Consider the following 16,388-nt stretch of genomic DNA (forward strand, 5'->3'; position numbering starts at 1 on the left):
GGTAATTGAAAGGAAAACAAATCTAAGGCAGATGTATTATCTATCGCTGTAGGATCCTTAAGCTCAGTCCTTGTGTTGTAGGTTATTAGAAACTAGAAGACATTAAGTACGTTCCCTTGGCTTCCTGTAGATTTAATGGTACTCTGTCCCCATTTTGATATAAGAGAGATCCAGCTGACATGAATTATATTTTATATGAAATGATTTAAAATAAGAAACCCGCCTTTGGAGACTCTATACACATTTTGTTAAAGTGTAGAACTGAAAATATTTTATATTTTATTGAAAAATATGTAAGTACCCACGTATCATATCTTTACAGAACTTAGCAGGATGGAATATTTTGATTTTCAAGATAGGCTTGAAATTTTTTAAATTTATTTGAAGAGTTATTTTAAAATTTAAAGCAAAATTGATATTCTCTATTTGTAAGGTACTCAGAATCTGTATTCAATGTCAAGTTCAATAATTAAATTTTTCCAAGTGGTTGCTGATGTTTATTTACAATTTTACTCTTTCATTTGGAATTATTATATAATCTGTTTCAACTGACTTTTGAAAGTAAATGAAAATATCCCCAGCTGTATGGATTAGTGACATACGCAATTAGATTACTGCTGATTAACTGAATACCCAATACTCAAAAAACAATCAGCATGTTCCTATAATATGAAGAGCTACTGTGTACTTCATAATGTTTGATATTTTATGGAAGAGTTGGTAACTCAACTGAGATTTATGTCTTGTCCTCAAGGAACTTCAGATTGTAATATGACAAATGTAATTAGATGTCAAGTTGCATGGTATGATCTCTGAGTACTGAAGTATTTTGAAGAAAGAAGAGATGAGTGAGGTCTGGGTTTGTCAGGGAAACTTCTACGGAGCAAGGAAGAATTTAGGTTGGCCATGAAGAAAATAAAATAGAATTGAGATAGGCAGAAGATATTCTTAGTAGCTGAAGTCACATAAGGAAAAAAAGTCTATGTACTGTTTGTTGGACACTGTGAACATGAAGGTGAACAGTTATATCTGAGTAAATTTCTAGTGAGCTGAGGAGCTGAGTCTTCCTCCTAATGCTGCCTGTGACAGACCACACACTATGCAATTCTAGTTCAATCAATGGGTTTTTTTAAAAAAACAATTACCGTATGTCAAAGATCTTCGCACACCACCTTTCTGTCCTGCAGAATTCAAAATGAAAACTAACTTTGGTTTTAGTGAAAAGCACCTTTTTTTTTTTTAAACATTGGGGTTAATTTTAAAAAGGCCAGATTCTTCAGATATGTTTTTTTCTACTGCCGAATGTTTTGCATTCAGTGGGAAATGAGTTCCATATGCTATTTCTGTGAATGTCCGTATTAAGTATGAGGTCATAGGAAGCTCTAGAAATTTAATCTAGAAAAGGGCAGGGCACAAAGAAGGGAACTAATATCGGTGGGACTGGATATGGCTCCCGGTGGAGATTCTGAGTGTATTCAGTTTTGCTTCTGAATGCATTTTTATGCTTTCGCTATAATGTTTGCCCTTCCCCTATTGTCCCATTCTCCATGACAGATACCAGATAGCATAGGATCATTTAGAAGGAAGAAAAAGTCTTTTGTTTCATAACCAAGCATTAATCTGCAAATTACAGCATTTGTTTCCCATGTTGGTTCCATAAGGAATATCCTAATGGACTCATAATAGAACATCATTACCACATCAGCGAAAAGTAAGGTGCCTTTTGTAGGCTAGACTATTACATTACAATTAAGTAAATCCTGTGGACTCATTGGTAGTTCCACAAAATTATACCCAAATGCTTGATTATGAAAATCATTGAAGGGGGGACTATAATTAAAATATCTCTCTGTCTCTAGCAAGGAGAAATGCCTCCAAAAAAGCAATATGGGTTTCCTATATAAACTTTTATTTTTATGATCCCAAAAGTATACTTAGTGGGGTACACACAATCTTGAGTGCTCACTATGCATCAGGCATTTGTAAACTGAAAATACAAATAAAATTACAAACAGTACTTTTCCTAAAGAAGAGGCAGTTTCAGTGATGGCAGGTAAATGAATATTCACCATTCATTCTGTGTACCCGGTTAGAAGTAGGCATAGGATCTGGCCAGATCCCACAGAATCTAGAGGTTAGAAAGTAGAGGTTAGGGCAGTCTTTCTAGAGAGAGCAATGGCTAGACTTAGTATTTGGTGTGTAAAGATTCAATCAGATAAAAAACATTAGTGGAAAAACTGGTGAAATTCGAATGAAGTATGGAGTTAATAGTGAATGTACCCATGTTGTTCACATAGATTTTTCAAATATACCAAAGTTAAAACATTAGGCGAAACTGGGTGACGGACATACAGGAACTCACTGTGCTGTCTTTGCCTCTTTTCAGTAAATCAGAAATTTCCAAGAAAAAAAAAAAAAACTAAACATGTGTGGTGATAATGTTTGCTGGTCAAGAGGGTGGGACCCTAATATCTTTCAGGCAGAGGAAGTCAGCATGTCAAAGTTACATGAAAAAAACATGGCAAAATAGGCTAGGGTAGAATGTCAGTGACATTTGGGCAAAGAGGCCATGAAATAACCAAACAGGGCAACCAGGCCAGCTTGTGAAGACACGTGGGTTTCAGTCTAAGGAGAGGCTCTATTCTGTAGGAAATGGAGGCCACTGGAGGATTTTAAGCAGGAAAATGGCAAAATCAGACTTCTACTTTGAAAGGAGATTCGCAGACCCTTTTAGAGCAGAATCTCTCCTCACTAATCTTTCAAAATTGATGATTGAGTCCCTAATTACAATGGTTCTCCTTGCAAGCATGTTATCTTCTTTCCTAGTGGTTCCAACAACCTTATGGATATTCTCAACTAAATTTTCTTAAACATTACCATGATTGCAGCCACTTTGCTGTGCTTTTATACCTTCAAGCACCTGACTCTTGCTGTGTTTTCAACCAGATATATGAAAATTGTGGAATTTACAATAGAAGAGTATTTCCGAACTTGAAGGAAAATACTCACTGGACTTTTCACCAGAGTGCTTTCACATAATTGCCAAATTGCCTAGAATTTAAGATTACAAGGAAAAATCAATCCACTTCTTTTGAAGTCTGTAAAGAGGCACGTTTAATCAGATTTCTCTAGTATCTGTGCTTTTGAAAATGTGATATTTCAGGCTCCTACTTTACCGATTTGACAATTTACAAATTACCCTTCAATAAGAAAGAAAGAGACTGCATTACTCTGCCCTTGCTCACTCTGTGTATACTCCACATAAAATAGCTGGCATTGCTTATATAATGAGACAGCTTAGAGATTTCTGTGATGCCGTATGATTTTACAGCAAGAGTCAAAATAAACATCCAAAAGGATTATTCTCATCCATCCCATTTTGCCCGTTACATCAGTTACGTTTTTAAAATACAAAATGTGAATATGGGTTTCTTGGTCAGAGTTAGTCATTTTTTCCCCAAACACAGTTACTGGGTAGTATTTTTTTTCCTACTAAAATCTTTATTTGCTGCCCATCTTCTGGATCCGTCACCTATTTCACTCTCTCCTCAGTTGGTTTGATTACAACCCCCTTTTCAAATTAGACTTAAGAATAATTTCCCCCTTAAGGACATGAGGATGGTCTTGCGCTGTGTGCTTCAAGGTGTCTGGAGAGAGGAACTCTTACTGTTTTGTTTTAGCTCTCTTACAGACAGAAAACAATGTTTAAAACGCTAACGTCTTTCAAAGTTAGCCACTAAAATTGTAAAGTGTTTATTAGGTGTCCTCTGCTCTAAATCCTGTACATGGATTAGCGTGTGCAGACCTCACAATGGCCCTGTGAATTCACTATTACAATTATCTGCAATGTAGAGGAGAAAACTGGAGTGCAGAAATTTAAGTAACTTGCTCAAGTTCACCCAGAGATGAGTGGAGAAACTCAGAGCTGACACTATAGTCTGTACCCTTAACCACTGTTCTAATACTGGAAAATGAACCTGTTGTCACCTTGGTACTCTCAGATGTGGCATCCATCTGTATAAACAGTATATAAATTCCGATTTATATGATTATGAATTCACATGTCCATGATTATGATGATTTGATCCTCATTTTACTGGTAAGGAATCTGAGATTGTTCCGATTGTGTGGGTCGGAGACCCCATGTTTAGAGTTAACACGGGCACAATGCTGTCTCTTAGAGTTCCACATCTGTGAAACAAATATTGCTACCTGACCTTTGAGTTAGAAGCAAACAACTATAAAATATCACTATACAGGCCAATATGCTTTCCAGCAAAATGCCTGGTAAATCCATACCTACTCCAAGCTCTGCTTTGACTAAGATTTAAAAGGTAAATATTGGAAATGCATGAGGTTTCCACTTCTCTATACTTTTTTCCCACAGTAATTTATATGCAAGCTCTTTACTCAAGTCTCCCCATAGAATTTTGGCTCTACATACAAAGAGAACTTTTCCTTCAGTGTTCCCAGATCTAGGAAATGAGACTATTTATTTTCCCCTTTCATTGTCTGAAACAAATTCATTCTTCCAACGCTGAATTTCTTGAAGACGTCCTTTGTGCCTGGTGCTTTCCTAGCTGCTAGGGAGTACAACAATGAAAAAAAAAATTAGGCAAAAATCCTTTCCTCACTGAAGCTTGTATTCTGAAAGGGGAGAAGGTGACAGACAATAAACAAATGAGACACATGATAGACCATGTAGTGGTAAGTGCTAAAGAGAAAATAAGAACGAGAATGAGGCTCGAGAATGATGGAGGGTACAATAATATCACTGAGAAGGTGGCTTTAAGCAAAGACCTGGAGGAGTCAAGAAGGGAGATACACGGGTATCTGGAGGAAAAGCATTGCAGGCAGAGGGGACGGGACGTTTGGGAGCGACAGAATGATCAAGGGCAAGAGTAAGAGCGAATAAAACAGAACGTTACTGAAGGGTCAGGACACAGGAGTGATATGACAAATTGTGAAAGGGTCCTTCTGACTGAATTGAGAGCATTCTGTGATGGGACAAGAAGGAAGCAAGATAAACTTCTAGATGGAGCTGTTGCAAATCCGGGTGAGAGATGATGGTGGCTTGGGCCAGGTGGTGGCAGTGCAGGTGGTGACAGTGGATTAATTCTGGATCTACTTGGTGCAGAGAATAAACAATATTTGTTGATGGATAGTGTATTTTACATTACAGAACCAGAGGAGTAAGGATCATGTCATGTTTTTGGCTTTTGCAAGTGAAAGAAAGGGGAAAAGAATAGAATGTCTTGATTATAAAGGAATATTAGAAATTAACAACAAATAAATGGGCTCCTTGATGAATTAATGAACCAGCTGGATTCAGATTAGAACACAAAGAACAGCCTAGAATGACAAATATTGATAGTTTTCTAGAAGGTGGCTGATGAAGACAGGTACTATCTGGTTTAATATTCATGATAGAGATTTTTAAGGTTAATTAGAAAGTTAATGTAGGTGTTTTGGGGCCCTATTTGCCAGTATACATTCTTCTACCCACCGACATTCAGAATTTTTCCTTTTTTTCTAAACTCAGCCTGTGGTACCAAATAGAGAAATTGTGGTGTCATTTTTCAAAAAGACAAAAACTGTATCTGTAATTTTAAACAGATTGGAGCTAAGGTGAGAAGTTAACTTGGTCTGCAGGTTTTTCTCTCCCACAGTGATAGTTCAGTGCATACATAAATCCCCGTATCTAATGCTTGAAGATTTCACAAGGCATGAGTGGAATTAAATCAATTTGGAAATGAGAATTAATTTGGAAATAGGACTAACGTTTACTCTTACATACAGCATATGCATGAAATCACCCTTCATACTTGGCGCACACACACACACACACACACAACATACAACTGTTTGCAATAAAATTTCCTATGTACTTTCTGAGGTCGCCTTGTCAATAACATCCTTGAGTGGACAATTCAGTTATTCTCATCAGCCTTTTATATAGTTGAAAAATCGAAGTTCAAATAAAGAGACTTTTCCACAGTCACCCAATAAAGAGTTGCTGAGGCCAGACTTGAACTCCAAGGTTTTAGGTCTCCCACCACCATCAGACACCTCACTAATTCCTAAAGTATGTAACCACTAAGTCTTTGTGTTATAGTCTCATGAATTTATTCCTCTTTTCTTAGCTCAAATATTTAAAGCCGATCTGGAGAGCTCATGGGTGTTGGTTTTTTTAGGCTCCAGCAACCATGCCGGATCAGTGGAATTTCATACAGGATTTGAAGGTTAAGGCATTTGAAGCACTTAATTTTTTATTGTCCCAAAGATACATTTTCCCTTACCTGCTGTCAAAGCCTCATATACTAACCCTTCAAATTCAGATTAAAATCTGCAGGATTTAGTCTGTTTTGACCATCTCATTGTCAGTAATCAATACCCCATAGGTTATACAAATGGTAATAAAGAAGGTGCCATCCTGTTTATTGCATCTTAGAATCGTTAAATGTCATCCAATTCTTATGTTTACAGACAACTTTTTTCCCTGATTGGTTCCTCAGTTAGGTTTTGTTTACCTTCTCGATTCAATGCCCTATGGTCTTCTATTACTTTCCTTTTTCTTCGGTTATTCCTGTGGAAAGACCAACATGCTATGGAAATATGCCATTGAGACTGAAATCCACTTAGCTTGCTTCTGCCCTCAGACAAACCCTAATGGGAGCAGACACTCAGCACACTGATTATAGAGATTTCATCCATATGTAGTAACTCACCAAGGTGTAAAAACAATTCCATGCATTTGTTCATACAATAAGCATTTCATCTTATTAATAAACTTTTGTATCTTTTGTAACCAGGACTGTTCAAGATTTTTCTTGAAAGATAAGTGGAAGTGCTTGGCAGGGGAAAGTCATTCTGTCCTGGAAATAAAGATGCACTGCCTTGGTGGGGGCGGGGTCACAGCATTGTGTACTAGAATATGTTGGGGGTTGATCGCTCAGCATCACTGAGAAGGAATAATATGGACACTGTGGACCAGTCAGGCAAGGCTCTACCCTTGGGTGATGAACACAGAACTCTCTTCTTTTTCTTTCTTTCCTGAAATTTGTCACTGAGGTATTTTTTGCTCAACAAGAGTGAGTGACTCTGCTCTCTGAGTGAGTGGCTCCCACTCCATCCTGTAGAAAATGCTATTTATTATTGATATCGCTATGCATATTCTATGGAATATAAAACACTAAATTTTCTACTGGTGCCTTTGGCACAATGGAGAAGGAAACTTTTTAAAAGGAAAACATTGCCTCATCTATAATAAATTAATAACAACTCAGTATGTGGTTTTTAAAAGTAACTAAATGCATTCTAGCTGTTTTTGAAGGGATTTTAGGCTATATGCAAATAGGCAGCTTTAAAAATTTCAATTTAGGGATTAGCATTTTTATACTTTCTCTCCCTCAGGTTATGCTTGCCCTACCTAAAGTGTTTATATCATGTCTGAAATTCTGTATATGGACAGGAAATACTTAACTCTCATTTTACAACTTACAATTTTGTGTTTTGTTGTTTATATCCGTTTTCCCTTGTTAACTGTGGAGAAATGTCATAGGATGGGTTATTATTAGTCCAGGTTCCAGAAGAGAAAACTGAGTCTTGCAAAAGTTGTGGTCAGGTCATGTCATGCACTGGTTTGCTCAGAATTGAAGACTTCATTTATGTTCCAGCCCCTCCGAGACTTCTTTTTTTAGGCTCTAACTTTTATCTGCCTGTTGCCTCCCTGCACAATCTTTTTTTTAAAAAAAAAATAATAGCTTTATTGAGATATAATTCACATACCATACAATTTACCCACTTAAAGTGTATAATTCAGTGGATTTTGCATATCCACAGAGTTGGGCAACCATTACCACAGTCAATATTAGAACATTTTCATTACCCCAAAAAGAAACCCTGTATTTGTTAGTCATAAATCCCCATGTCCTACATACACTACCAAATGTAAAATAGATAGCTAGGGGGAAGCAGCCACGTAGCACAGGGAGATCAGCTCAGTGCTTTGTGACCACCTAGAGGGGTGGGATATGGAGGGTGGGAGGGAGGGAGATGCAAGAGGGAGGAGATATGGGGATATATGTATATGTATAGCTGATTCACTTTGTTATAAAGCAGAAACTAACACACCATTGTAAAGCAATTATACCCTTAATAAAGGTGTTAAAAAAATTAAATCAGTCAATCAATCCCCATGTCCTCCCAACTTGTAGACAACGACCAATCTACTTTCTAACTGTATAGATTTGCCAGTTCTGAACGTTTTATGTAAGTGAAATTATACAACATATAGTCCTTTGTGACTGGCTTCTTTCACTTAGCACATTTTCAAGGTTCATCCATGCTATAGCATGTATCAGTACTTCATAAGAAAATCTTTGGTTGTTTAATTCTTCAAGAATAATTGAAAACACGGTGGTGTGATGGAAAAGTGAAGTCACAAAGATACCGTAATCCACTAATATTGTTTCAAAATACATTAATTGATTATAATAATTTGACAATGTAGCTTGAACAATTTCTTTTTTAAAAATTAATTATTTATTTTTGGCTGCGTTGGGTTTTTGTTTTCTGTGCATGGGCTTTCTCTAGTTGCGGCGAGCGAGGGCTTCACTTGTTGCAGAGCACGGGCTCTAGGTGCGTGGGCTTCAGTAGTTGTGGGCACAGAGGCTCAGTAGTTGCGGCTCTCAGGCTCTAGAGCGCAGGCTCAGTAGTTATGGCGCACGGGACTAGTTGCTCTGTGGCATGTGGGATCTTCATGGACCAGGGCTAGAGCCCATGTCCCCTGCATTGGCAGGAAGAGTCTTAACCACTGCACCACCAGGGAAGTCCCTGAACAATTTCTTTAGATAGATACGCCATTCTGCTCATCTGTTTCTTCAACTTGCCTTCTGAATCTTTGCTGTTGGTATATTTCTGTGTTGCCTGTTTGTACTTAGCTTCTGGAACTCCATCCCTACTCTTGGTCCTCAAAGTGAGTAAGACAGAAAATCTGACATGAAGCAAATAAAGAAAAAGTAGTTCTCTGTTTCCATATTGTCTGTCTATCCTCAGAGTTTTATCAAGAGGAGATGGAACTGTCGTTCTCCTATGCTTGTATCTGCAGGGCAAAGGGGTCCCAAAGCCTTGAGTTTCTGTCACTTTTTCAGCATTTGCTAGATGGGTTAACATTTGCAAGTCATATTAGCCACTCTGATTTGCATTCTCTTGATAAAAATTGTCGATAATAATTCCTCATTTTCTGACAAAGCTATTATGAGGAGCAAATGGTCTGTGAAAGTGAGTATTTTTTGCTTTGTAAAGCTCTATGTAAGGACACATCAGCTACTATAATTATCATTACCATAGACCTCCTCAGAGCAATCAGGGGCAACTGCTTATCACTAATGAAAAAAATAAATTGAAACCACAATGAACATTATGCTATATCCCTGTGAAAGGTATGAAACTTCAACAACAAGCTCAGATAAATGGGACATTTAGTGTCTTCTTTTCTTCCTTAAAATAATTTTAGTTTGAATCTGTGTCTCATTCCTCCAGATGCGCAGGATATACAAAAGTACAGAGTTTTAAGACATGCTTCCACATTGGAGCTGTCTCATGATTGATCTGTTTCATGTTTTCACCACTGAAGTACCTATTCTCCTGCCATGAGGTAGGTCCAGGGGCTATGCTATTTCCCTGTGAGGTTTGAGACACAGGATTCTTTAAGCACAGGGAACACTGGTCAATATTATGTAACAACCTAACAGGGGAAAGAATTTGAAAAAGAACAGCTACATGTATATGTATAACTGAATCACTTTGCTGTACACCTGAAACTAACACAACATTGTTAATCAGCTATACTCCAATATAAAATAAAAAGTAAAAAAAAAAACCAACCCTAAAAACCAAAGCACCTTGGAATCTAGCTGTCCTAGATCTACCAGGCAGTCATCTCCAAGAGGTTGTACCATCTTTCAGGGTGGTACCCAAGTCCTAGGCCAGCTGCTAGCCCACTAATCTCCAAAACTTCCAAGCTTTCCCGGGAGTTAAGAGTTCTCTACCTCTACAGACTTCTCAAAGATGCCACCTTCAGTTCCCTCCCCATCCAGAGCCCCTCTCATCATCTCTTTATTCTGTGGAACTTCCCTGGTGGTCCAGTGGTTAAGATTCTACGCTTCCAATGCAGGGGATGTGGGTTTGATCCCTGGTCAGGGAACTAAGATACCGCATGCTGCATGGCATGGCCAAAACAAACAAACAAAAGAAATATTCTATCACTTTGAATCAACGTTCTGTTTTTGATTTGTAAAGGACACTGAGGAAAGAAAATAAAAAGAACCTGACTACCTTCTTGTAATGCTGGAAGTCAGCTTGTTGATTTGAATGTGAAGAATTCCTAATAATACCTCACCTCTGATCTCATCTTGCCTGGGGCATTTAGAAAACCACTTAAGTTTCTCCTGGGTTTCTGCCACATACCTCGGTAGGTGAAATAGCTGCTCTTAGCACATGGGACTCAACCTAAATAGATCTCAGAAGACTCTAAAAGTAAAGGGAAAGACCAAATGTTTAATCCAAATTTTACTTTAAGAATCAGAATCTGAAGCATATTTTTCATGGGATTTTTTCCCCTGAATATTATATGCTGTCTTCAACCAGAGAAGACATTGTGTCTGCATGTTGAGGAAGAGTCTCAAAAAACTATTGAACTTGTTTTCAAAATAATAATATTATTATAATTTTTACTATTACAGTCTCTTTGAGGCTTTCACTGATTTTTTTTTTTCCCCCCTTGGGCGCAGTGGTTTGCGGGATCTTAGTTCCCGGAACAGGGATTGAACCCATGCCCTCAGTAGTGAAAGTGCAGAGTCTTAACCACTGGACCACCAGGGAATTCCCTCAAAATAATATTACTTTAGATCTGTTTTGACTGTCCCCAAGCATTGTGGCCATGAGTAAGTCATTTAACGGCAAAGATTTCCTCATATGAAAAGTGGCTAGAGTTACATCTTGTTGTGAAGATTCAGTATGGTAACACAACATGAAAGCATTTTGAAATCTGAAAAGTACCAGAAGATAAAAGGGGGCAAACATGCAAAAAATAAACTTTGGAGGGGTGGGATAGGGAGGGTGGGAGGGAGGGAGGGAGATGCAAGAGGGAAGAGATATGGGAACATATGTATGTATAACTGATTCACTTTGTTATAAAGCAGAAACTAACACCATTGTAAAGCAATTATACTCCAATACAGATGTTAAAAAAAAAAACACCAACTTTGGAGGAAGTCAGGAGTCCAGCTCCTGGCTGAAACACCTGTGTGTGGTCTTTCAGGCCTGATCATAGTCAATTACAAAGGCTGTTTACCCAGCAGGATTCAGGGAAGAAAGCTGCCCTCCTCACCCCCAACCTGGGACGCAGCCAGTGCACTGCAGTTTCCGAAGGCAGTTGCAGTTAAGGACGCACGCCCCCTGGTGGCCTTATCCATACAATCTGCTTTTTTTCTGTACCGTTAGCCCAGAAACCACCATTTGGATGTTTCCCTGTTGGGACACTTCTCAGCACTCTGTTGAAGACACTGCCCTCTGACTCAGACTCAGTACTCAGTACTTTTCCACCCCTAGTCCTCCCCGCTGTCCCTCTTCCGGGACTCAGGATAGGACCACTGATTCTTCTTTAGCCAGTGACTTTGCACATGAGCTAGCCTGGTGAGTCAGATTAGATCCAACAGAGGGGTTTCAGACCTCTTGGAGAGTGTGACTTAATTTAGAATGCTGGTTTAAATTCAGAGTCATATCTTCTTGGACTCTCTGTAAGATAGGAGAATTTGACAATCTTTTTCTTTTCTATTTTCTGTATAATCATTGATCCAATACTCAGTCGCCTATTCCAAAGTTTCACCAATTTTAAGATCTTTATCCAGGACTTTTTATTTCATTCTTTGGATGTTTGAGATGTTTAGGTTTTCTTTCTGGCATTTTATTTGATGTTTTCTTTCTCTATGGCTTTATTTTAGTCTTCTCTTTATAGCTTTGTTACTTTGTAGATTTTTCAATTAATCTTTTGCTTTCTGGGCTTCTTTTCTCATTAAAAAAAGAATCTTTTAATAGAAAATGTTCAGCTAATTTCCATCCATGTATTAACACATTTTATATGTGTTTTCTTCTCTAGTGTACATCACATGCTTCTTTTTTCCTTTTATTAAGATAAAATTCATATGCCTTTAAAGTATACAATTTAGTGGCATTTAATATATTTACAGTATTGTGCCACTGCCACTCTATCTAGTTCTAAAATATTTTATTACCCCCAAGGAAGACACTGTACCCATTAGGCAGTCACTTCTCATACATTATGTGACCTTTTGTGTCTGGCTTCTTTTACTTAACATAATATTCTTTTTTTTTTTTTTTTTGCGGTACGCGGGCCTCTCACTGTTGTGGCCTCTCCCGTTGCGGAGCACAGGCTCCGGACGCGCAGGCTCAGCGGCCATGGCTCATGGGTCCAGCCGCTCCGCGGCATGTGGGATCTTCCTGGACCGGGGCACGAACCCGTGTCCCCTGCATGGGCAGGCGGACTCTCAACCACTGTGCCACCAGGGAAGCCCTTAACATAATATTCTTGAGGTTTATTTATATTGTAGCATATATCATTACTTCTTTCCTATTTATAGCTGATTAATATTCCATTGTATGAACATACCTCAACTGTTTATTAATTCTTCCACTGAAGGACATTTGGCTTTTGTGAATAATACTCTTTTAACGTGTGGATACATGTATTCATTTGAGTACCTGTTTTCAATTCTTTTGGGTATATACCTAGGAGTGGAATTGCTGGGTCATATGGTAACTATGCTTAACTTTTTAAGAAACTATCAAACCTTTATCCAGAGCAGCTGCACCATTTTGCATTCTCATCAGCAATATGTGAGGTTACCAATTTTTCCACAACTTCACAAACACTTGTTTCTGTTTTTCTTATTATCACCATTCTGGTTGGTATGAAGTGGTATGTCATTGTGGTTTTGACTTGCATTTCCCTAATGACTAATGACTTTGAGCATCTTTTCATGTGCTTGTTGTCCATTTGTATATCTTCTTTGGAGAAATGTCTATTCAAGTCTTTTGTCCATTTTTAAATTGGGTTGTATGACTTTGTGTTGTTGAGGGTTTTTTTTGTTTTTTTGGCTGCATTGGGTCTTTATTGCTGTTCGTGGGCTTTCTCTAGTTGCGGTGAGCTGGGGCTACTCTTCATTGTGGTGCGGTGGCATCTCTTGTTGCAGAGCATGGGCTCTAGCCGTGGGGGCTTCAGTAGTTGTGGCTCACAGGCTCTAGAGCACAGGCTCAGTAGTTGTGGCACATGGGCTTAGTTGCTCCATGGTATGTGGGATCTTCCCAGACCAGGGATCAAACCTGTGTCATCTGCATTGGCAGGTGGATTCTTAACCACTGCACCACTAGGGAAGTCCTTTTGTTGGGTTTTAAATGTTCTTTAACTATTCTAGGGCTTCCCTGGTGGCGCAGTAGTTGAGAGTCCGCCTGCCGATGCAGGGGACATGGGTTCGTGCCCCGGTCCGGGAAGATCCCACATGGCGTGGAGCGGCTGGGACCGTGAGCCATGGCCGCTGAGCCTGCGCGTCCGGAGCCTGTGCTCCGCAACGGGAGAGGCCGCAACAGTGAGAGGCCCACATACCGCAAAAAAAAATTCTAGATACTGGACGCATTAGATACATGATTTGCAAATATATCTTACATTCTATAGGTTGTCACTTTCACCCTCCTGGTAATATCCTTTGATGCACAAGGTTTTTAATTTTGATGTAGTCTAATATATCTATTTTTTTCTTTGTTGCTCTATCATACACTTTTTTGCACCGTAATTTACTTGGTCTCCTGGTACCACATTGCCATACTTCAAAACAACATTCTGAGAGGTCTTTTGTGTTTTCATCTTTAAAAAAAAGTTTTTTCTTTTTCTTCTCTGTAAACAATGACCGCACTTGTTTTAGTTTGTTTTCCTACTTGTCTTTCCCACCTGTGCTCTACCTTTTTATCTTTTTGTTTTAATTACCCTCTTGTTATGTTTATCTAACCAAGGTTCTTGTAAATGTTTTCATCTTTAGCTCATCAAAAGAATTACCTTGCTCATAGTATATAAAGGTCTGTGCTATAGAATAATTTGTGGTGGGAAGCTAGATCAACACAAATGTAAAGAAGGCCCTGAACTTACTTCCTCTTGCCCATGACTGTTCTTTTTTCCCTCCCTTCATGACTTGAGATGACTTTCCTGAGACCAGATGAAGGAAGCAGGGACAGTGAGGACAAAGGGAAGAAGAAAGGGAGCTAAACAGCCCATCTCTGGTCACGTGCTATCCCAAGGACTCTAACCAATAGATCCCAAAGCACAGACTTTATGGCAGTGTCCGTTGAATCTGAAATTAAATTTTAAAATGCATTAGGGCACAAGGTACAAACCATTGGGTGTAGGATAGGCTTAAGGATGGATTGTATAACATGGGGAATACAGCCAATATTTTGTAATAACTGTAAATGAAAAGCAACCTCTAAAAATTGTATAAGAAATAAAAATATATAAAAATCAAAAACAAAACAGCAAAAAAATATAGAGGGCAGCTAATTCGTTTGGAAGGTCAGAAGGCAGTGTGGCACTATAATAGAATGGATGGGATTTTAAGCTACAACTACGTTTGAAACCTGGCCCTGCTCCTTCAGAACCACATGCCCTGCTACACACACTCTTTCTTAATCTTTCCAGCCCTCAGGTCTCTCAGCTTTGTGTTTCCTTTTTTCCCTCCTTTTATAAGGACACCATAAAATAATAATTGTAAAGCTCTGCATGTGGTAAATATTCACCCAATGTTAATTCCATTTTATTATTTTATGATTCTTATCGCAAAGGGAAGGATCAGTGTATAATGAGATCATCATAACTTTGTTGAGGTGAGAAATGTTTAGGTTAGGTTTCTCTAAGATTCAACCATAGAACTTCCAAATGCAAAATGTAAAGAGAAGCACAGGGTAACCTACAAAAACAGCACTTTTACATGACATAACCTCGTAAATTTCCCTCATCATCCCAAAGCTGTTTTCTCCCCACTTTAACCCCAGTTTCTAACAAAAAGCCTAGAATCTTTACTCTAAAACAGAATTAGGAAAGAAAACACCCTTAGAACTTAAGATATATGAGACAAGCAAAAGAAACACAGAGAGGCAGGTGCTGTCAGAGAGGGAAGTTAAAGGTGGCTGGTGTCATAAACTATTAAAACATGGTTTAATCAGAAGTAAGATATGGGACTTCCCTGGTGGTACAGTGGTTAAGAATCTGCCTGCCAATGAGGGGACATGGGTTCGATCCCTGGTCTGGGAAGATCCCACATACTGCAGAACAACTAAGCCTGTGTGCCACAACTACTGAGCCTGAACTCTAGAACCCGAAAGCCACAACTACTGAGCCTACATGCCACAACTAGTGAAGCTCACGCACCTAGAGCCTGTGCTCCGCAACAAGAGAAGCCCACGCACCACAGAGGAGAGTAGCCCCCATGGCTGCAACTAGAGAAAGCCCACATGCAGCAATGAAGACCCAACACAGCCATAAATAAATAAATAGATAAGTAAATAAATAAAATTTTTTAAAAAAGTAAAATATGTAAGTGAACTTAATTAGAAATACATATTATTATTTGACTTTAAAATACAAAATGAAGAATAAAAGCAATCTTACAGGGTACGTAATCAGTGAGGAATAATATGTTAGAAAATGAGTCTGATGTTGTAATTGGTGTGTGCAATTGAAATTAATTTTAGCATACATGCAAATATGAAATCAACAAATTTAAAATATTAAACTCCTAATTATAGTGTCACTGGTATGTTGCTATGAAGAAGTGAGAGATTGCTCCTTGATATGTAGTCACCCTCAGCTATCATGTGCTGTTTCTGATCAAATCAGGGAGGTACTCTGTCTACAGGTTGTTTTGGGCAATTGTGATTATATGAAGTACACCCACTCTTAAATTTTGTTTAATTAAAATTCAAGTGATGTTTTGCCTGTGTCATACTTTCTTCCCTATCACATCTTAATTGAAAAAGGGACTTAATTTTAATTAACACATCATTGCAGGTACTCTAATATTAATGTTCACTCAACCCTTTATAGGATTCATTAACAACCATTTTGTGATGAAAGGACCCAGGAGACACATAAAAAGTTGGGAGCTATTTTTAGTGATTTCACTATTGATTTTACAAAATACTGACGACAGAAGTACAATGCCTTAGGGGACTTCCCTGGTGGTACAGTGGTAAAGAATCCACACCCCAGTGCAGGGGACACGGGTTCGAAGATCCCTTGTTGGGGAACTAAGATCCCACAT

Source organism: Tursiops truncatus, chromosome 10, assembly GCF_011762595.2.
Source record: "Tursiops truncatus isolate mTurTru1 chromosome 10, mTurTru1.mat.Y, whole genome shotgun sequence".
Lineage (NCBI taxonomy): Eukaryota > Metazoa > Chordata > Mammalia > Artiodactyla > Delphinidae > Tursiops > Tursiops truncatus.